The sequence below is a fragment of the Hippopotamus amphibius genome, chromosome 12 (assembly GCF_030028045.1).
Source record: "Hippopotamus amphibius kiboko isolate mHipAmp2 chromosome 12, mHipAmp2.hap2, whole genome shotgun sequence".
Taxonomy (NCBI): Eukaryota; Metazoa; Chordata; class Mammalia; order Artiodactyla; family Hippopotamidae; genus Hippopotamus; species Hippopotamus amphibius.
The window spans coordinates 64,146,681-64,170,063 of NC_080197.1; positions in this window are offsets into that span (position 1 = coordinate 64,146,681).

Here is a 23,383-nt window from a genome sequence, read left to right on the forward strand (position 1 = left end):
TCCATATATGTGGATCCCATGGAAAGCAAGAGCTGACTGTAATTGATTACACTTTGTATTTATTTTTTATAAACTATAGGAATGTAAAATTCCATAACAAAAGGGATTTCTGTCTTTTCTGTTCTGACCACTGATACATCACAAGGACACAGAGCAGTGTCTGGCTCAGTAGGTATTCAATAACCATTTGTTGACAAAAATCTGTGGATTTTGCTTTTTATGTTTGCTTTAGAAATTCTTCCATATGTTGCGGTCATAAAGATAGTCTTCTTTCTTTTTTTTTCTAAGTGTATTATATATTTGCCTTTCTTATCTACTCAATCCATGTGGAACTGAATGATGCGAAATAAGGATCTAATTTCATTTTTCACACATTTCTTGTCTATAGGATAAAGTTCAAAATTGTTCGCATAATATTCAAGGGCACTTCATGATTTAAATCTACTTTCTCTCTCCTATGTCATCTCTCACTGCCATCCTGTGGCATCTTAGTTCAAATATATTAAACTACAAGCAATTCTTGAGCTCTAGACAATGCAATACGCAATATGCAACAGGAAAATATGAAATTATTAAAAGATGTAATCATTATTTGTGGATCATATAACTGTACACCTAGGAAAAAATTATTTTTTTTTAAAGTTTGCTGATAAGAACAAGAGTTAAAATATTTGCATCCATTAAAATGATGTTTCTAGGGAATTCCCTGGAGGTTGGAACTTCACTCTTTCACTGCTGAAGGCCCAGGTTCAATCCCTGGTTGGGGAACTAGTATCCCACAAGCCATGCAGTAAGGTCAAAAACTAAATGGTGGCAATAAATAGAAGTGATGGCAAGCAGGCAACTAGCAACCACATAAAAATTATTTTTAAAAAATGATGTTTGTGAACCTGGTGTACTCCCCAAAAAATAAAAATAAAAATTAAAAAAAAAAAAAAATGATGTTTGTAAAGATACCAAATTACATGAGACATACTTATCATATAATATTAAATGATAAAAACAGACTTCCAAATTCTACCTACCTACCATATTGTTTAAATTTTTAAAAATTAAATATGGAATAAATGATTTAAGAGGCACACAACAATGATAATGGTCAATGTGTTTTGAGGGTTGGATTTTCCCCATATGTTAAGTTTTGTAAGTTGGTTTTATAATAAAAAAATTTTAATAAAAATTTTATATTTGTACATAAATGCTAATACATCTTATCCCTCATCAGAGAACTCTTACCAAATTTCAAATAAGGGTTTGAAAATGGGGACATTAGGTATAATTTTTCATCAGTCATAACTACCCAAAAAATTGAAACATCCATTTAGAAATCTTAATTAATCCCTAGAAAACAAATAGGCTCATTGTCTCTAAGATGAACAAGTCTACGTAATAAAGATATTTTGGGGAGGGGGGAATTTCTTAAGGTAGTATGATCTGTAAGAATTAAAAATAGCATTTATTGTATGTTTACTGTGCTATAGCTAGGTGCTATACTCATTACTTTAAATATATTATCTCATTTTAATCCTCAGAGTAACTCTACAACACAAACATCATTATCCACGGTAGTGGTTAAGATCACAGATCCACAGCTTTTCATCTTTATGTAGAAGAACCAAAAAAATAGGTTTACCTATAGGTCCTAAACTAAATACTCAGATAATATGAGCTTCTATTTTACAACAGAAAGTGTCCCTGAAGATCACCTACCCAACATTTTGGAGATGAGGAAATTCTAGTATTCAGGGAGAAAAGAGATTTGTTGATGATCACACATCTAGATAATGGGAATGACATAAATACCAGAATTATTGTTTCATCATTCTTTCCATTTATACCACACTTCAATTTAATCTCTGAACTCAAAACTCAAATCAAAATGATGCCTTCAAAAATTACCCTAACAAATGGTACAAATCAACCAATTTGCAAGGCAGAAATAGAGACACAGATGTAGAGAACAAACACATGGACACCAAGTGGGGAAAGCGGGGAGGTTTGGGGGGGAATGAATTGGGAGATTGGGATTGCCATATATATACATTACTAACAAGAAAAAAATACCAAATTGTACACTTTAAACATGTGCAGTTTATTGTCTGTTAACTGTATCTCAATAAAAGTTTTTTTACTTTTTTTAAAAAAAAGTAATCAATAAAACTTCTCAAATAACAAAAAAAAAATTTTTTAAATTACCCTAACAATACAGTCCTCCCCAAATGGTTTTTCTTAAGAGATTACACATTATATATATTATATATATTGATATATATACACACACGCGTACATATATATATACATATTTATAGTTTTTTTTCCTGGAAAGATTAGGTATATGTGTGTATATGTGTGTGTGTGTGTGTGTATATGTATATACAGAGAGAGAGAGAGATTGATTCACGTGTTCGTTCACATAATTCTGAATATTGGAGCTCTTAAAGACAATACCTGAGGCCACACACTGATAGCCCACCTGCAGCTTGGGAGCGTCTACATAACAATCACTTGAATAGGCAGCACAGTTTTCAATATATAAATTCTCTATTAAAATGTTCATGAAGCAATTCTCCCTTTTGCTGCTAGTAAATGAAAACACTCTATCTTCTACAAAAAATTTCATTAAGGAATGCCATTCATAAAAAGATTCAATTAACTATATGAAACTTATGCCACTGTTAACTATAGTGACTTGCTCTCTAAGGCAAGATAATCTTTTTGTTATTCTGAGCTCATCTCTGGAGCAAAAAGATCGAATTTCATTAAGAAAAATAGCTCTGCTCTCCCAATTAGAGTCCCAGAGGAATCTGTGTGAACTTTCCAGGGCATGTGATGGGAGAAAAACCACTCAAGCTGTGTGTGTGTGTGTGTGTGTGTGTGTGTGTCTCTCTCTCTCTCTCTCTCTCACACACACACAAACACAAAGTATTGTTTCCATTTGAGACTGATCAGAGTTAACTTTTCTTTAATAGAAAGGAAAATATCAGAGCATTCATTCATTTTTGACGAAAGATCCAGAAAAGGTCATGCCTTAATCCAGAGCTGATCCACTGAAAATCACAACTAAATGCTCTCAGGGCTGACTTACACTATCCCACCAAAACTGCCCTTTCTCTGGAGACAAACATTCCTCATCTGCCTCTTGCATCACAGACTCTTCCAGACTATCTGGCTAAAGTCACATTTCTGTGCAGAAATCCCCACTTAAGGAGCAAAAGGCCATACCCTGCTTGAACAGCCTCAAATGATGTCAAACTCACTAGTACTTCGTGCAGCAATCTGTGTTATATGGGGTCACTCTAGTAGGAATTTTCCCGTGTTAGTCAGAGAGTCTGGTAATGTTTGCTTAAACATCCCATGGGTTATGAGACATGTCCACCTCCACTGAATAGTCATCATTAACTCCTATGTAAATGGCAGGTTTATTTTCTCATTCATTCCACTTATTCAGCACCTTCTACACACCTTCATATCTGTAGAACCTCCATCTTCAGCCATTACAAATACATACAACAGGAGGAATTCCCTGGCGGTCCAGTGGTTAAGACACCGCACTTTCACTGCTGAGGGCCCAGGTTCAATCCCTGGTCAGGGAACTAAGATTCCACAAGCCACACAGTGCAGCCAAAAAAAGAAAGAAAGAAAGAAAAAGAAAAAAAAAATACATACAACAAAAATTAGGGCATAGGCATTTGAGATTATAATCTTTTGTAATCTATGAATAAATAAAGTACTTTTTCTTTGTCAGTCATAGGCTGGTTTCATCAGAATTACTAGGGAATTATTTTGGTTAGTTCTGGAACCCACCTCTAAAGATTATGATTCTGAAAATCAAGAACATCAAATAAAAAAAAAAAAAACTTCAAGAGATTCTGAAATACATCTCAATTTTAGGAACCACTGGTCTAAATAACTTCTGAAGTCGCTAAGAGTCTCTTTAGTAGTCTATAATTTAGATTTACATTACACTTATTAGCATTTACACGTACCATGAACATTAATTGTACCAACCTACAACTGTGAGAATAAGCCTTCTCAGTCCCCCACTGTTGCACGCTGGGTTCCACGGGAAACAGGTTTTAAATTGGAGATTAGGATGCAGGAAGTTTACGGCGGGATGTGAGCTGTCGGGTAAGGAAATGAAGCAGGATTGAGCAGAGGGAGAAACTGGGCTGAGATACCATCTCGAGAAAGACTGCAGCTGACTCACAGGGAGCTCTGCAGAGACTGGAACAGCTCTTCGGAGATGTTTTGAGCTGGGACAAGGGGGCTGGGCCTTTATACCTGGTGCTAACCTGTCACTGAATGTTTCCCTGCCCTCTGCAAGGGGTCATGAGCTTGGCGAAGTGGCTTTCTTCAGCCTAGGGCTTCCGATGGAAGAGTAGGTTCCTCAGTTGTGAAGGGGGACCTGGGCACACATCACAGCATCCAGTTCACCTATCTTCACAAGAAACAAGATGGGAAGAGCTAAGCCAGAGCATTTCTCAGCAGAGAACCAGCAGCTTGTGGGTTTTTTGTTTTGTTTTGTTTTTTGGTTGTTATTTTTTCTTTTAATTTTTTTTCATTGACGTATAGCTGATTTACAATCCTGTGTTAGTTTCTGCTATGCAGCAAACTGATTCTGTTATACATATATATACATTCTTTTTTCATATTCTTTTCCATTATGGTTTATCACAGGATACTGAATATCGTTCTCTGTGCTATACAGTAGGACCTTGTTGTTTATCCATCCTGTATGTAATAGTTTGCATCTGCTAGCCCCAAACTCCCAAACCATCCTTCCCACACCCTCCTGGGCAACCACAAGTCTGTTCTCTAGGAGAACCAGCAGTTTTTAAGTTGCCAAAAAGAGCACAACATTACTATCTTCACTTCCTCCCATTTCAAGCACTGGATATTTATGGAATGACTCACCACTAAAATGAAGCAGGAATGTCTATGTGAAATTATTTCTAATCCCTCGAATGGCACTTCTTAAGACTTCCTCACATTTATAGTTTGATCAGAATAAACCGCTTTCAAACTGGCCATTTCGTTTGTTTAAAAGATTTTTAATTAATACATGTAATGTTTCTTCGGAAAGAGAATTTCTGATTCTTTAGACAGTCACATACTATAGCCCTTTCACAAAGGGTTGCGATGAGCAATCATTACAATTTTGGGGGAGCCAAGAAAGGACCCTTTTCCGTAACTTGCCTGAGTCAATAGATAATTAGACAAATAGAACAGATGAGATATCTTGGCACCTCCAAATCAGTCGGGGCCCTTCAGACATCCGAGGAGATCACAACCAGCTATGAGAAGTGGATGAGGCTGTAGATAGGATGCTCAGTACTACACTTAAGAGTCAAATATGCTTGGTCTGAGTTCTGCCTCTGCTGCTTTTAGCTTCTGATACTGAATATTTCACTAAGTCTCTGAGTGGAAGTTTCCTTGACTAGTAAAACAGGGGTGACACCACATTCATCAAAGGTGTTGTAATGATGACACAGGAAGAGGCAACAAAGGACTTTGTACACATATGAAGGCATCAGCCCTGTCCTGGAGTCTTCCATCGTTGTATTTCTCTGCACTATCTTCATAACCAGTATACAGGCAACTTGAGACAGGCATTTTCTTAAATCTCTGATACACACACATCACAAATCTTGCATATGATAATAAAAACTACTCCTTACTATGTGCCATATACAATGGCAAGTGCTTTACATGCATTTATCTAATTTAATTCTTCCAGAAAATCTATAAAGTGGATTCTTGTATCACACATTCCCATTTTACAACAAGGAAAGTGAAGCTCAGAGGGCTCTGAGACATTACAAGCATCATACAATGAGTAAAAGCAAAGCCTTTACAGTCTCTCACTCTGCTTCCTTTCCTCTTCTTGAAGTGGTCCAAAGAGTAGAGACAAGAGAGAATATTTCTGAAATTCTCTGACATCATTTGATCTTGAAAGCCATTAATAAAAATATAATTTTTTATTAGATGCCAAGTGTTACTTTTAATACTTTTTAGTTTAGTCTATAAATATTTTGTTTTGTTCTGGGTTTTTTGTGTCAGTTTTTGTTTTTGGTGCAAATAACATGGAGATTTTTTTCACCAAGAGTAGGGCAAGAAAGAAATTGCTGCTCCACTGTCAAGAGACTAAGCACCCAAAGTTAGGATGAAGGACACAAAAGGGACCGGAGCCAGTACCACCTATTCCCATCCTCAGCCAAACAAAAGGGACACATCCTACTAATAAGAGGTTAAAAACATCACATTCACAGATGAAAAATAAACCATTATAACCTCCTCCGGGCTGGACTTTCAACTAAGCTACATTTTCTGGAACACTTCATTATCTCTCTCAAAAAAGTTACATTTTGAAATTCAAGTTAGAAAAATATATAACACATTTGGAATACACTAGAAGCTTACACAAGCGGCAATGTTAAAATTTAGTGTGCACATGAATTAAGTGGCATGATGTTTCTAAAACACAATCCCTGAACCCCATCTCCAAAATTGCTGACGCACAGATCCAAGAGCAAAGCTATGAAATCTGCATTTTTAACAAGTATCATGACTGGTTCTGATGCAGGTAGTTAGCAACCATATTTTGAGAAAAAAATGGATTAAAAAAAAATCTTAAACTATCCAGTGGTTTATATTCATATATACTAAAGTGAAATAAATATTGTATATACAAGTTTGCACTTCCAAGACAGACCTCAGTAAGGAAGAAAGAGGACGTGAGTAGGAAAGAAATCTCCTAATTAGAACAAAAGAGGGTCATGGATATGGAAAGGGAGCTCCTAAATCCTTCCCAGTGAGGGACAAAACTGTAGACTTTGTAGTACAGAAAAATAATTTCAGCCTCAGGCAAAAAAGAAAAAGATACAAAATGGGTCTAATTAGTTACCAGGAGCTGGTCACTGGTCATCAGTGTGTCACCAAAAGTCCGTCAATATGTAACAAGTTATAGCAATTTTGAAGAAATCTGGGAAACGTGCACAGGCCTAGGACTCTTCCACAGTTAAAGGCCTTTCAAAAGACGAACTGTTTACTTGTTCCTGCTCAAAGCAGAATAAGAACTAACGATCTATAAGGGAAAAGAATGTGTATATATGTACACATATATATACATATCTGAATCGCTGTGCTGTATGCCTGAAACTAACACAATGTTGTAAATCAACTATACTTCAATTAAAAAATAATAATAAATGAAAAAAATTTTTAAGCAGAATAAGAACCATAATCAGACTAGGCAAAGGCTGGAAACCGCTTAAGACTTTAGGGGTTGCTCTAATTGTTACTTTTTAAAAATTTATGTCATTAATAATTAGTCAATATTGATGTTACACACAAATAACTAATGTTTGGTCTTTATTAAAGTTCTATCATTCTAGAAATTGCATGACTGGATATTATCTCCCTTCTTTCTCAAACATTCACATTAGTATAAAAGCCTAGTCGAATGATATAGCCAGGTACCACCTTTAACATGATGGCAGCTTCCAAAATTTCAGACTTCAGGAAGAATATAAACAGCTCTGAAGACAACTTTGCACATATTGTCTGGGATCTTAGAAACAATCTTTTTTCTTTATGTGGGGAAAGAAATGGCAAATGCTCCCTGGTTACCAAAGAGACAATATAAAAATTTCAGATCACTTAAAAATAAAAAACTTACATAATAAACTTAACATGTTTATATAAAACCTTTCTAGACTTACAGAAAACATACTTAAAATAAAATACTGAAAGTTTTCTCCATAAGACAGAGGAGATGAGAGACCTGTTGTCACCACTTCTCATCAACGTGGTACTGGGGGTCTTGGACTTGGTCAGTGTGGGGGGGGAACAAACAAACAAAACAGTAACAGGTATAAAATAGAAGATCTGAGTATTTACAAGGAAGAAATAAAACTGTAAATCTTTCATTATTGGCAGATAACATGATTCTGTATATTAAAAATCCAAAAGATTACAGACAATCTACTGGAATTCAACAATTTCTAGACACAAAGCCAACATACAAAAATCAGTTGAAATTGTACATACTGGCATCAAACAAGATGAGATTTTTTAAATAGCGGTTAAAAAAACATCAATGACTTAGGAATAAATTCACTGAGTGATATGTAACACAATGCACTCAAAAAATTAAAAAATATTGGGAGAGATGTATCATATTCATAGATTTGAAGATTCAGCGTGTAAAAATATCAAATCCTCCAAAACTGATCTGTAGATTCTATGAATCCCAATCAAAATCCCAGCTGGATATTTTTAAGGGACTTGAAAGGCTGGTTCAAACATTCAAAGAAACCACTTGATTTATGAGAAAGGTAATACACAATTAATTAGGAAGAGGATGGTTTTTAGTCAATGTTGCTGGTTCAATTTGTATATTCATATATATAAAATTTAAAAAATTTCAATCTTGAACCTCTACCTTATATCATATGCAAACATCAGCTCTAGGGGTAATGTAGATCTAAATGTGAAAACCAAACAGTTTCTGGAATATATCATAAGAAAATATTTTTATGATCTTTGGATAGAAAAAGAATTCTTAAACAGAATACAAAAAGCACTAATCATAAGTGTAACAAAACTGATAGATTTTACTATATGAAAACTAAGAATGTCTCTTTGTCAAAGGCATCATTAAGAAAAATAATGCAATGAATTGGGAGACTGGGATACCAAATTGTACACTCTAAATATATGCAGTTTATTGTAAAAAATTAAAAAATAAAAGTTAAAACAAAACAAAAACAAAGAACAAACAAAAAAATAATGGCCCACAGTGGAAGACAACGTTTGCAATACACCTTATTGACAAGAGGCTCATACCCAGAACCAAGAGAACTTCCAGAATCAATAAGAAAAAAACAGACAATTCAACAGAAAAACTGGTCAAGAAACCTGAACAGGCACTGTGCAAAAGGATATCTGAGGAGTCAACCAATACATCGAAAGATGCTCAACTTCTTTAGTTGAAACACAAATTAAAACCACTATGAGATACCACTACCATCTGCCATTATGGCCAAAAATAAAAATGGTAACACCAAGAGTTGGCAAGGGCAAGAAACAAGTTGAACAGAACTCTCATAAAACCACTTTGGAAAAACTACTCAGCATCTCCACTAAAGATGATTACCATATGCCCCAGCAGTTCCACTCCTAGGTGTGTGCAAAAAGAAATGTGCACCTCTGTTCCCTACGAGAAAGACACTTTGAAGAATATTCACAGCAGCATTGTTAGTATTAGCTAAAAAATGTGGACTTCTCATACAACAGAAAACTATAGAGCACTCAGAATTAACATTGTTACAAGCAACAACAGGAATAAATTTCACAAACATAATACTCACTAACAAAGACAGAGAAAGCACATCCTCTATGATTAAATTAATATAAAATTCAGAAGCAGGCAAAACTACTCGAGGGCTTAGAAGTCAGGGTGGTAGTTACATGTGGGACTATAGTGACTGGAGGTTATATCAGTAGGGAAGGAGGTAGCTACAGTTTCTGGTAACAGCCTGTTTCTTGTTCTCAGTATAGTTGCCTTCACTTTGTGGAAATTGATTGAGCTACGCCTTATGGTCTGTGCCCTTTCCAGTATATATGTTATACTTCAAAAAAACATTTAAATCCCCAAAGCATTCACAAAATAGAAACATTCATTTTTCTTTGCCCACAACAAATGAGGGATCTCAAGAACTCCTGGCTCAGGTATGAAGCCAAATAAAAGCCTTGCCAATTTACAAATGATACATAGCTCAGAATGCAATTTTCCTAAGGCTGATTTATTCACAAGATTCAGCTGTGCCACTTGAGTATTTTTCCCATTCAGGTTCATCTTTCTTTTTTGCCATTTTCTTAAATCTGTGTTTTGCTTTTGCTTTCCTTACATGGTTCTGATACTGATGAGAACAGACTTTGTTGGATCTCAGAAATTCATTTTCCATTTCTTAATTGCAATGGTAGCCATAACACAATTGCAGAAAGGCAATTTGCCATCCAAACCTACCAAGAAAACACAAAAACTAATTATTTAGATTTTAACCCATCCCTGTATTCTTCTAAAAATTTGGCATGGTATTACTTTAATTCCTACATTCTCATTTTAAATTCTCATTGATTTTCACTGTGTAATTTTAGCATTTTGCAAAAAAAAAAGAAATTTTTATGAATTCCAACTGCAGACTGGAATAATTGTTAGATGTTTATCCCTTTATTCTTCACATTCCATTTTCAAGGTCAAAAGCAGCATTAATTCAACTTCACATCTTGTTAAATGTCATGTTGATGCGCCAAACCTCCTGTGGCCCCAATTCTAATTCTTGTCCTACTTTTGATCAGTCTATTCCATCAGAACCATAGCAACTAAAATTGCTTCAGAAAAAAGAATAAGAATTTAGTTATTGACTTTTCCAAAGGTCATGGTAATGAATATATAAAACAATCAGGTGATAAATAATCACTGGTACAAAATGAGCAATGCAAATGACTATCTATTGGGGTTTAACTTTCTCCATGATTAAACTATAGTAACGAGCAGTGCCTAACGATTATAATTTCTAATAAACAATCTGGCCTAAGCAATTTTATCACTTTTATTGAGCTACCCAGACTTAAGTCTCTATTTTTGACAGTTAATACATTTAACCCATAAATGTACATTTAACTTTTCTTTTAAAGACAATGTAATTTTGAGACTAAATTTTCTGTTTTACCAAGATGAAAAGTTGCTTACAGATAACAAAAACTAATAAGTAACAACTTAAAAATCTCATCAGAAAAAAATGGAAAATAATTTAAAATATTTGGGGTTTCCCTGGTGATCCAGTGGTTAAGAATCTACCTTCCAATGCAGGGGATGTGGGTTCAATCCCTGGTTGGGGAACCAAGATCCCATATATCACGGGGCATCTAAGCCCGCGCGCGGCAACTACTGAACCCATGTGCTCTGGAGCCCTCATGCCACAATGAAAAAGATCCCACATGCCATAGCGACGGTCCCATATGCCACAACTAAGACACAGTGCAGCCAAAGAAAATTTTTTTTTAAATAAGTAAATAAAAAATACTGGTGAATAATTGGTCTAATTCTCTCTCACTACCAAAAATAGCTCTACCAACGAAAATACACATACCTATAATGTATTGAGTACAACAGAAGCGTTACAAAATCATAGGTAAACAAAAAAGTATGACATGCAAACAACAGTTTTTATGACTGACAACTGGGTGGGAAAAACCCTTCAAGTCTCATCATTCCTTTAGACATGACTATGACCCTAAAGTAATATTTTTCTTCTATGTGTTAGTGACTTCCATGGGAACTCTCCATCTGCTTCCTCCTATTTGTATAGGCTTTTTAAGTTAAACTTACATATGTCAATGTTCCAAGATTATCTTTGTGTTTGCATAAACCATATGGCTCTTTGACAAAGCCAGTTATGCCAATAACATTAGAGAAATATTTAAATGTCACATCAGTTTTGTAAAGGGAAAAAAGGGGGTAAAATGGGAATGAAATTGGGGTGGGAAGCACTACATCTACAAATTTATTTGTAATCAGTCTTTAAGCCAGTGACTACAGGCTTCTCTTTAGTTTCTGAGTGAGAAAGTGATTTAAACTCTAAGAAAATAGTAGTCTATGCAGGATACACTTGAGTTTATCCCAGTACTTTATTTTTTTAAACTTTTGTACTGGAGTACAGTTGATTAACAATGTTGTGTTAGTTTCAGGTATACAGCAAAGTGATTCAGTTATACATATACATGTATCTATTCTTTTTCAAATTCTTTTCCCAATTAGGTTGTTACAGAATACTGAGCAGAGTTGTGTGTTAAACCCTAGGTCCTTGTTCGTTATCCTTTTAAAATATAGCAGTATGTACATGTAAATCCCAAACTCCCTAAATATCCCTCTCCCAACCCCATTCCAATACTTCAAATCTACAGGAAACACACAAGCTTTCCAGTGTAACTTAGTCTTTGTTACATGAATTATACAAATTTTACTAAAGACCACACAAAAGGTTAAGGTATCCCTTAAAATAAGAAAACTTATTAAAAGGTAGGTGGGAGCTATAAGTAAAAAAATGTGGAACTTCTTTCACTTTCAAATCCTTATGTTACTAGGAAACTGCTTTGGAAAAAATTAAGTCCATTAGAAGTGTCCTGAGCATTAAAAAACAAAAAAGTTAAACTTTCACCTGAGATTTATTCTTCAGTCCTATGTGAAAGAAACCTCCCACCACAAGCTCTTACACAGAAGAAAAACTAACAGAACCCTTAACCCCTGAAACTGTGAACCTAAGACAGGCAACTATAATAATGGATACGTTTCCTACAAAGAAAAATTCTTTTTTTTTTTTTTTTAACTTATTTTTTTGGCTGCTGCATGGCTTGCAGGATCTTAGGTCCTCAACCAGGATCAGACCTGTGCCTCCTACAGTGGAAGTACAGAGTCCTAACCACTGGACCACCAGGGAATTCCCCAAAGTCACATTCATTTTTAAGGAGAACTTCTTGAAAATCCAGAAATTAATTTTAGATGGCATTGTTAAAAAAAAAAAAAAAAAAAAAACACACAGATCTATTTAAGTAGGCTGATCTGTCTTGCACATGGAGAATGTGTATGGCTGTGACCTGAAAAAGCTCACGTAATCTCTTCTGCCATTCTAATTTGCCCTTGTGCCCCAAATCTACTATTTGCTTTCTTCAGCTTTGGTCCTTGGAATTCCATAGAAATACTCACATTTGAGAAAGGCAAGTCACTACATCTGGGCTCCATACATTTTCATTTCCCTGGCAAAGAGTAGTGCTGGGATGAGGATGCTTTTAAAGGATAGGATGGTAGTGTCCCTACTGGGGCTCCCTCCAGAAAGTACAGACTGAAGTAAGCAACTGCAGAGGAGGGCTCTTTCAAAGCTGGGGCAGGGAGAGGGGTGTTGTGAGTACATCATTACTTGGAACAGGCCCAAACACGGAAGGACAAGGGCAGCTTTAACATATCCCAAGCTTATTCAACGTTAGGCCTGCCCTGATGCAGTGATACTTAACTTTGTTTGGATCCAGATACTTTTGAAAATATGACAGGAAGCTACAAATTTCTCCCCCCAGATTTTCCCTTGTAACATAGCTGTAATCCATGTTGTAGCATCCACTCATCCCTGGACAGACATTTAGGTTGTTTCCACCCTTGGTTACTATAAATAATGCTGAAATGAACATAGGAGGGCACATATCTCTCTGAGATCCTGATTTCAATTCTTTTGGATAAATACTCAGAGGGATGGCTAGATCATATGGTAGTTCTATTTTTAATTTTTCAAGGAACCTCTATACTGTTTTCCATAGCAGCAGACATTAACGCCAAGTGAAATAAGTCAATCACAGAGGGATAAATACTGAAGGATAAATACTGCACGATTCCATTTACACAAGGTATCGAAAGCAATCAAACTCATAGAAACAATGTAGAATGGTGGCTGCCAAGGGCAGGGGTTAGGGGTAGAATAGGGAGTTGCTGTTTAAGGGGTACAGAATTTCAATCATGCAAAATGAAAAAGTTCTAGAGATTTTCTTTGTAAGCACTGCTTATAGGTGACAATACTGTACTGTACACTTAAAATTTTAAGTAGATCTAATGTTATTTGATATTTACAATACAAAATATTTTAAAAAAACACATAGTTGTAAGTACATGGATATCAAGTCCCTTCTGATGCACACCAGGTTGTGTCTCTGATCTAGCAGATCCTCAGAAGCCAAGGAAGTCCTCTGTCCTGCGGTGATTCAGGAAGACAGCACTTGCCCAGTAAGATACAGCCTACCTGGTAAGACGGGACCTCTCCAGAAGTCAGGACAGTGGCACCAACCCTCCAATGTAACCAAATTCAGAATAGCTACTGTTATTGCATGTTTTAATAAGGAAAAAAAATGAGTGTATTTGTAGTATTGTCAGTTATCAATTCCCTTCCATGTCCTACATATGGGTGAGAAGGTATCTGTAATCAGCTCTTTAAAGTTACCTAAAACAACGGAACTCCAGAAATAACACGCCTTTATTACTTTTTTTTCCAGATCTTTATTGGAGTATAATTGCTTTACACTGTTTTGCCTGTTTCCACTGTATAACAAAGTGAATCAGCTGTATGTATACACATATCCCCATATGCCCTCCCTCTTGAGCCTCTCTTCCCTATCTCACCCCTTTAGGTCATCACCAATCATCGAGTTGACAATCATCAAGTTGATCTCCCTGTGTTATGCAGTTGTTTCCCACTAGCTATTTTACATTTGGTAGTGTGTATATGTAAATGCTACTCTCTCACTTTGTCCCAGCTTCTCCTTTCCCCTCTCCCCGTGTCCTCAAGTCTGTTCTCTACATCCGTGTCTTTATTCTTCCCCTGCCACTGAGTTCATCAGTACCATTTTTTTTTTTAACTGATATGAAAGAGAAAACAAAGCAGGAGAGAGTGGAAAAAGGAAAAGAGAGTTAACATCTTAGTAGTGAAGCTGTTCTATCTGTGATTGATAGATGGGTACATATATAGAATTTATATACATACTATGTATAATACATGTATAATATAATAGTAGGGCTATTATATTGAATTGACTTATAACCATAAGTCAGTACTCTGAGTATTTTACACACTATTTCACTTTAATCTCACAATACTAGGGGTTAAATATAATTATTCTGATTTTACAAATAAAACAACTGAAGCTCAAAGACATTAAGTAGTCAGTTACCCTTATCTCAAAGCAATCTGAAATCCTGTATCTAAATTCACATTGCACTTTCAGCCTGCATCATCCAAAGTTTGACATTTATTTATTGCTCTTATCACCTTGTCTCTGATTTGGACAAATTTGGTTTTTTTTGTTTGTTTGTTTGTACAGCATCTTGCATAGAGCTGGGAAAAGCATAATTTTTTTTATTTTAAAAAACTTATTTTAAAAAAAAGAAAGCTTTAGGGAAGAGAAAATACACTTCCAGTACTGTACTGTATTTACTGATACCATAAGTTTACATCATATGTTTACAAGATGGATCATCTGTCAATACCCACATTGATATTAGTCTTATATGATACAAAATACTATAGATGCTATACATACAACTAACATTAGACATCAAACATGAATAGATAATGTGAAAAAGAAATACATACTTATATAAAGGTACCATATTTATTGAGAAAAATCTGAGTATACGTGGACCCTTGAAATTTAAACCTGTATTGTTCAAGGGTCAGCTGTACCAGTAGTAGAGTGTGTAAGAGGCTGTGTTTGGACGGATGAAAAAGCATAAATGTTTTAAAATTCTAGCTTAAAGTCAGTTAAAGTAATTCATAAAAGGCCCTTTTAAAAATGATTATAGCTTTGCACTGAAATACATGTCAGGATTATTATTTTTATAGTGGTTCTCATAACCTAAAACCTAATAGGTTTTTGTCCACCATGGTCTGGCTGATGGTGGACAACTGAGGTCAATCAAAGCCTACAAAGTAGGACCAGCTGCAGCCTCACCTCAATATATAGGGATGGACTGAGTACACTGCCGGGACCCAAAACATGTCAAACACCACCTTTAGAGCAGCATTATTATATCTCTCTTGAAGCTCTTCATTCGGTTAAGTGGGAGCACAGTAATTACTCTGGAAAGTGTTTTAATCCATCTTTCCTATTTTATAATTGTCTAGAATCCATTAGTATCAACTATGATGACTTCAGAAGGTCCTAGATCAAAATATTACAGAGGAATCCTTGCTCCATTATTTACTAGTTGTGTGACTGTATTAACTATATTTTCTCATTTCCTGTATTCTTGATGCTCCAGCATGTAGGGCCTTCCTGATGGGGAAAGACTGCCCCTCCCAAGGCTAGTCAACTCAAATGCACCCTTCATATGCAAACCAACTAACCCAGAGCCCATACTCAGAACCAACCCCTGTATCCGGTTCTTACCCACCAGCGAGCAACATTCTTCTGCCCTAATCATCCCAGGGTCAGGTACCAGAAAACTAGGGGAGTCCCCAGGCCCCAGAGCCCACTGAAATGATTCAAACTATCCAGTCCTCTGCTTCTTTACCCTGCCTCTCCCATTCTTTTCTTCCCTTGGACACCACAATGAAGACTCTTGCCCATGTTTTCCTCCTGCTCCACCCTGGTGCTTCCCCATGTGGCCCTGTATGATGGACTGTGCCTTCTATTTCCAGAGAACTGTGAGTAAAAACCTCTTCCTTCATGACTGTCATTTCTATATGTTCACATCTTGCTACATCTGATTAAGACAAATCCCAGGTACACTTTAAAACTGTGACCTTGGGGTAGCTCCTAAATTCCCTATGACTCAAGCTCCTGTGCTTACAATGAAAGTAATAATATTACCTGCTTCAAAATATTGTTATAAAATTAAGGTAATTAATACACAGAAAATGCTAAGACCAGTACTCAATACACAGGGCACACTCAGTAGCTGTTAGCTAGTATTACTATGCTTAATGCCAAGTCATAAAAATAATTGATTTTAAAATTAGCATTCTTCACCAGCATAGTTTGTAAACTCTGGATTACTTTTAGTTTTGACATTCAAGGATTTAGCAGCCATGGGTTTACCTAAATGTGAAAAACACTGAAGCTTCATGACATCTTGATAATGTCTAACTTTGCAAAGAAAGGAATTAAATTGAGTGTAAAGTGTGTATGATTTTAGTGACTGGCCCTGAACAATGGCCCAAAATCTACAGTTCAACACAGCTCCATATAGTCTGATCTCCAGAGTAATTTCTGTTAAGTAATAAAACTTTCTTTGATTCTGTGAAAATACCCTCCCATATGCTTCTCCTCACAAAATTAAAAAAAAAAAAAAAACTGGCTGATGATGTAAGAGAAGATAAAGTAAATAAATCTAAGAAAGAGAAAAAATGGTTAGAAGCCAAAAAAATTTAAGTTTTGGATAAATTAAAGCATGATATGTTGAATTCAGGAAAAGGCAAGATATATGATATAAATTTCATCACATGCTCTACACAAAAATGAGAACAAGCAACGCTTCACACTGTCTCAAGGAGCTTTCTAGCCAAACACAAAAATAGCTTACACATGAGAAATCAAACCATAGTAAAAATATTAAAAGGGTCAATTTATAAAATGAAGAGATGCATAAAAAACAGATGACATTTGGGATAAATGTGTTTAGAGGAAAAATAGAGATCAGTATTAAAAAAAAGAAATAAAGAAAAAGGAAAAAAAAACAGCTTCGGTGAAGCAGCAGAGAGCAAAGGAACGAGACTGACCTTTGCTGTAAATAAAGGTAGATTCAAAGTGTTAACAAAGCAATTTCATTCCAGAATAGGAAGTGAACATGAGATACAGCATTAACTGAACACGTTACAATTTTTGAAGCATTTTCTCCAGTGCCAAAGAACACATTGGGTTATACACTGCAACAAGTAAAGCCAACAACAACAACAAAAAATAACCATCATGAAAAGAAGATGATAGTAGGTGTCCAGTTCCACACGTAAGGAGCTTGGAATTCGTCCCTAACTATTCTAATGAGTATAAAGCTGAACAGACTGAAAAATCAACAACTCTTCTTGGACACATAAGAGAGGGGAGACACAGGGCAAACCTGTGTCACAAGATTGGAGAGACAGGCAAATACAAGGGAGTCACAGCTTACTGTTAAAGACTTACTAGCAGAAACCACTGTGAGAACCAATGTAAGGGCAGGAACACCTAAACTGTAATTGATGAATTGCTGGAAGTTCAGCGTGAACAACTCTGAGAATTAAAAGCTTCAGGGGGACTGAGTCATGGGGGACTTTCACATACACAATATTGTGAGACTTGCCTTCAGGAGCTCAACCAGATCCCCACAATAAATAAATTCCAGCTAAGGTAGGAAAGGAAACATTTTTAAATACATGAGAGCACTCTGTTCTTAACAAGGTCTGACCTCAGGGGAAACTAGCTAACCAGAGCCTAAGCTGCTGTGGTATGATCAGAACCTGATTGACCTAGGGAATGGAAATACCCACCTCCGGCTGGGTCTTTCATGTGGTAGAAGAAAAATACCCAACTCTAGCCCATTCTAGCCATCCTGTAGCACATACAGGGAAGGAAAAAACTGATAAACATCTAAGTTCACAGTTTGGAGTCACAGGCTCACTAAAAGTCTAAGACCTCCTTCACCACCACATCACTAGAGGCTTATTTACACTAGTTACTTTTACCCAGGACATTGTGTCTGGCTATCAAGAAAAAAATTACAAGATATACCAAGAGACAAAAAACACAATTTGAAGAGACAGAGCAAGCATTAGAACCAGGCACGGCAGGGATTTTAGATTTATCAAGCTGGGAATTTAAAACAACTATGATCTAAATGCTAAGGGCTCTAGTGGAGAGAGTAGGCATGAAAGAACAGGTGGGTAGGGCTTCCTAGGTGGCGCAGTGGTTAAGACTCCGCCTGCCAATGCAGGGGACATGAGTTCGATCCCTGCTCCAGGAAGATCCCACATGCCCCGGAGCAACTAAGCCTGTGTGCCACAACTACTGAGCCTGTGCTTTAGAGCCCGTGAGCCACAACTATTGAGCCCATGTGCTGCAACTACTGAAGCCCAAGCACCTAGAGCCCATGCTCTGCAACAAGAGAAGCCACGGCAATGAGTAGCCTGTGCACCACAACAAAGAGCAGTCCCCGCTCTCTGCAACTAGAGAAGGCCTACTCACAGCAAAAAAGACCCAACACAGCCAATAAAATAAATAAATTTATTTTTAAAAAAAAGTGAAGGAGGAAAAAGACTTTCTCAAACAAACCAAAATTGAGGGAATTTTTTGCCAATAAACATGCTTTGCAACAAATATTACAAGGGGTTCTTCAGAGAGAAGGAAAATAATATAGGTCAGATTTACATAAAGGAAGTGCATTGAAGAAGAAATAAATGAAAGTAAAATTAAAACTTTTATATTTGTTATTCTTAACTGATCTAACAGATAACAGTTCATTCAAAATAACAGCAATGATGTATTCAATTGTATATGCTTATGTATATATCTTAAATATGCTTATATATAAATGAAATGAATGACAGCAATGATACAAAGGATGAGACAGAAGAATTAGAATTCTTTTGCTATCATAAGGTACTCATGATTACATGTGAAATGTTATAGTGTTCTTTGAAAGTGGACTTTGATTTGTCGTAAATGTATACTGCAAACTCTAGGGAAACCATTTTAAAAAGTAAAAGAAGTAAAACTAATATGCCAAGAAAAGAGAGAATGGACTTCCCTGGTGGTACAGTGGTTAAGAATCTGCATGCCAATTCAGGGGACAAGGGTTCAATCCCAGGTCTGGGAAGATCCCATATGCCACGGTGCAATGAAGCCCGTGTGCCACAACTACTGAGCCTGCACTCTAGAGCCCATTAGCCACAACTACTGAAGTCTAAGTGCTCTAACGCCTGCATGCTACAACTACTGAACCTGCATGTTGCAACTACTGAGGCCCACACACCTAGAGCCCATGCTCTGCAACAAGAGAAGCCACCACAGTGAGAAAGCCTGTGCACTGCAACAAAGAGTAGCCCCTGCTCACTGCAATCAGAGAAAGCCTGTGTACAGCAGAGAAAGACCAGTGCAGACAAAAAAAAAAAAAAAAAGATGAAAAAAAAAAAAGAAAGGAGAGAAAATGAAATCATATAAAATGCTCAAAATCACAAAAGGCAGTAACAGAGTGGAAGACAAAAAGGACAGCAAGTAGAAAGCAATAATAAATATGGTAGATATTAATCCAACTATATTAATAATCATGTTGAATGACAATGGCTTAAATACACCAATTAAAATACAGAGATTATCAGGGTGCATCAAAAACCACAACCCACAACTACATGTTGTCCACAGAAACCCACTTTAAATATAAGGACACAGGGACTTCCTAGGTGGTGCAGTGGTTAAGAATCTACCTGACAACGCAGGGGACACGGGTTCAATCTTTGCTTCAGCAAGATCCCACATGCCGCAGAGCAACTAAGCTCGTGTGCCACAACTATTGAGCCTGCACTCTAGAGCCCATGAGCCACAACTATTGAGCCCATGTGCCCCAACTACTGAAACCTGCACACCTAGAGCCCATGCTCCACAATAAGAGAAGCCACCACAATGAGAAGCTCGCGCAGCAAAACGAACAGTAGCCCCTGTTCGCCACAACTAGAGAAAGCCCATGTGCAGCAATAAAGACCCAATGTAGCCAATGAATTAATTAATTATAAATAAATAAATACAGCTTGGTTTTAGAAACTGGGAATAACAGTTTCTGAGACCACATTAGGTTTAAAAAAATAATAAATAAATAAATAAATAAATAAATAGACACAAGTAAGTAGATGGAGAAAAATATACCATGCTAACGCTAATCAAAAGAAAGCAGAAGCAGCTATATTTATTTCAAACAAAGCAGGCTTCAAAGTAAGGAAGTTACCAGAGATAAATAAGGCCATTACCTAATGACACAGGGGTCAATTCTCCAAAAAGACACAATTCTTAAAGTGTATGTGCCGAACAACAGAGCATCAAACTATGTAAGGCAAAAAGTGATAGAACTGCAAGGAGAAATAGATGAATCCACTATTATAGTTGGAGACTTCAACATCCCTCTCTCAGAAATGGATAGAACAAGCAGACAGAAAATCAGTGGACATAGTTGAACTCAACCACACAATCAATCAAATGGATACAACAACAGCAGAACAGACATTTTTCTTAAGCTCACTTGGAACACTCACCAAGACAGACCACATTCTGGGCCATAAAACACACCTTAACAAATTTAAAAGAGTAGAAATCATCCAATGTTTGTTCTGAGACCACAGTGCCTTAGAGGACTGGGACAGGGAGGGTGGGGGGGAGTCGAGGGAGGGAATACAAGGATATGTGTATAAATACAGATGATTGAACTTGGTGTACCTCAAAAAAAATAATAAATGAATAAAATGGAAAAAAAAATCAGTAATAGATACAGCTGTAAAATCCCAAGATATGTGGAGATGATACAACACACTTCTTAATAACACATTCATTAAAGAAAAAAATCTCAAGAGAAACTTTAAAATGTGGGCTTTGGGGTGACTGTGATATGCCAATGTACATTCGTCCTTGGCAAAAAACGCACCACTCTCGTGAGTGATGCTAAGAGTGGGGGAGGCTATGCGTGTGTGGGGGAGGGCGGGGATAAATGGGAAACCTCTGTATCTTACTCTGTTTTGTTGTAAACCTAAAAAAATGCTTTTTTCTTTTTTTTTTTAAAGTATTATTTTTTGATATAAACCCAATATATTTTTCACATCAACAACACGGTATTAATTTTAAAGTAACCTGAAGTATAATTAATAATTAAGTAATTTTAAGTAAAAATCAATGGTACTTTGACATATACACACTACTATATATAAAACAGATAACTAATAAGAACCTACTGTATAGGGAACTCTACTCAATACTCTGTAATGACCTATATGAGAAGACAATCTAAAAAAGAGTGGATATATGTACGTGTATAACTAATTCACTTTACTGTACAGCAGAAACTAACATAACATTGTAAATCAACTATATGTCAATAAAAATTAACAAAAAAATAAAAGTTAAATCAGTAAAATCAATGATACTAATTACTTATAAGAGTCAACTTTAAGTTTCATATTATATTTGAATACAACTAAGAAAATTGGCTTGACTTTCAGGGAAACAAATTTTTTTAATCCTAAAATCTTTCTTTTTCCTATTAACACAGAGCTTGAAGTTCTGAGTATAGAATTTCACTATAACACATAAAGTAGAGAGGATGCAGGTTATGACAAAGCACCTTTCCTGTGCACAGAAAAGGAAGTAAAAGTTCAAGTAGCCAGCAAAAGATAGAAAAAATTGGAAGGTTAAAGATTAGGACAACATGTTGTCTGGGACCCCAAGAAATAAATCAGGATCCACATACCATCTTCCTGAACCACAACTTCCCAAACAGTGGAAGAGAATCCAAGAACATCCAGACCATAGCTCTCTTGCCCCTCATGCCTGGCTAGTTAAATGAGCCAAAGACAGCACTTCCAGTTGCTCACGATTAGTTGTGCACAGCATGTGTTGCAGAAATCAGTCCATCGAGAAATCAAGCACCACACTCGGAGGGTTGGAGAACTCAGGTTTATTAAGCAGGCGGCACCAGATGAGCTAACGCTCCAAAGTTCTGGGCCCCGAACTCAGGGTGAGCTTTACTTTTATAGTGCACGTTTACAGAGCATGGAAGTTTCCAAACAGAAACTTACAAGAGCAGATGCAGAACACTCCATTTTTAGCAAAATATCTTAAAGTTTCATTGGATTGTTAGGTCATCCTGTTTTACTGTTTTTCTCGGTGCAGCAAGCATATTTCACAATAGCAAAACAAGCATGGAGTTGTTTTCAGCTGAGTGTAAGTTCCTTACTTTCCTTTTCACGTGCAGGGTGTCCTAAAACTTGTATATGCCCCATGAGAAGCATGGAAATTCTGAGAACATGGAGTTATTAGAGGATAATTTTATTCTTTAAAAACGGATATTTTTATAATATTGACTCTGACACAAATACAAAGTGAACACTCAAAGATTATATTTAAACCATGAATTAAGGAGGGAACCAGTAAAGGACTTCCCTGGTGGCGCAGTAGTTAAGAATCTGCCTGCCAATGCAGGGGACACAGATTTGAGCCCTGGTCCAGGAAGATCCCACATGCTGAGGAGCAACTAATCCCATGTTGCCACAACTACTGAGCCTGTGTTCTAGAGCCCGCGAGCCACAGCTACTGAGCCCATGTGCCACAACTACTGAAGCCCACGTGCCTAGAGCCCATGCTCTGCAACGAGAGAAGCCACCATACTGAGAAGCCCACACACCCCAATGAAGAGTAGCCCCAGCTCGTCACAACTAGAGAAACCCCGCACGCAACAATGAAGACCCAAAGCAGCCAATAAATAAATAAATAATTTTTTAAAAAAAGAGGGAACCAGTAAGATGATACCACTGGTTCAAAGTAGAATTCAAAGAGTGTGTGTGTGTGTATAAAACAACTATTATTGCTACAAGGAAGAGATAAATCGGACTCCATGTTAGATCTGTTTGTTTTACATTAACCTTTGTATTCTATTGCTTTTGCTACAAGTTTAGAATGTTGCTTTATAGCCTGAAATATACAGGATAGCCCATTCTGGAACCTCTGACCTTTAAAGGTATAACACTTTTCCATTCATTAGAGTTGCAGAATAAAGAATAACATTTGACTTGTTGGAGCTTTACAGGAACATCGTGACCTGACCTACACG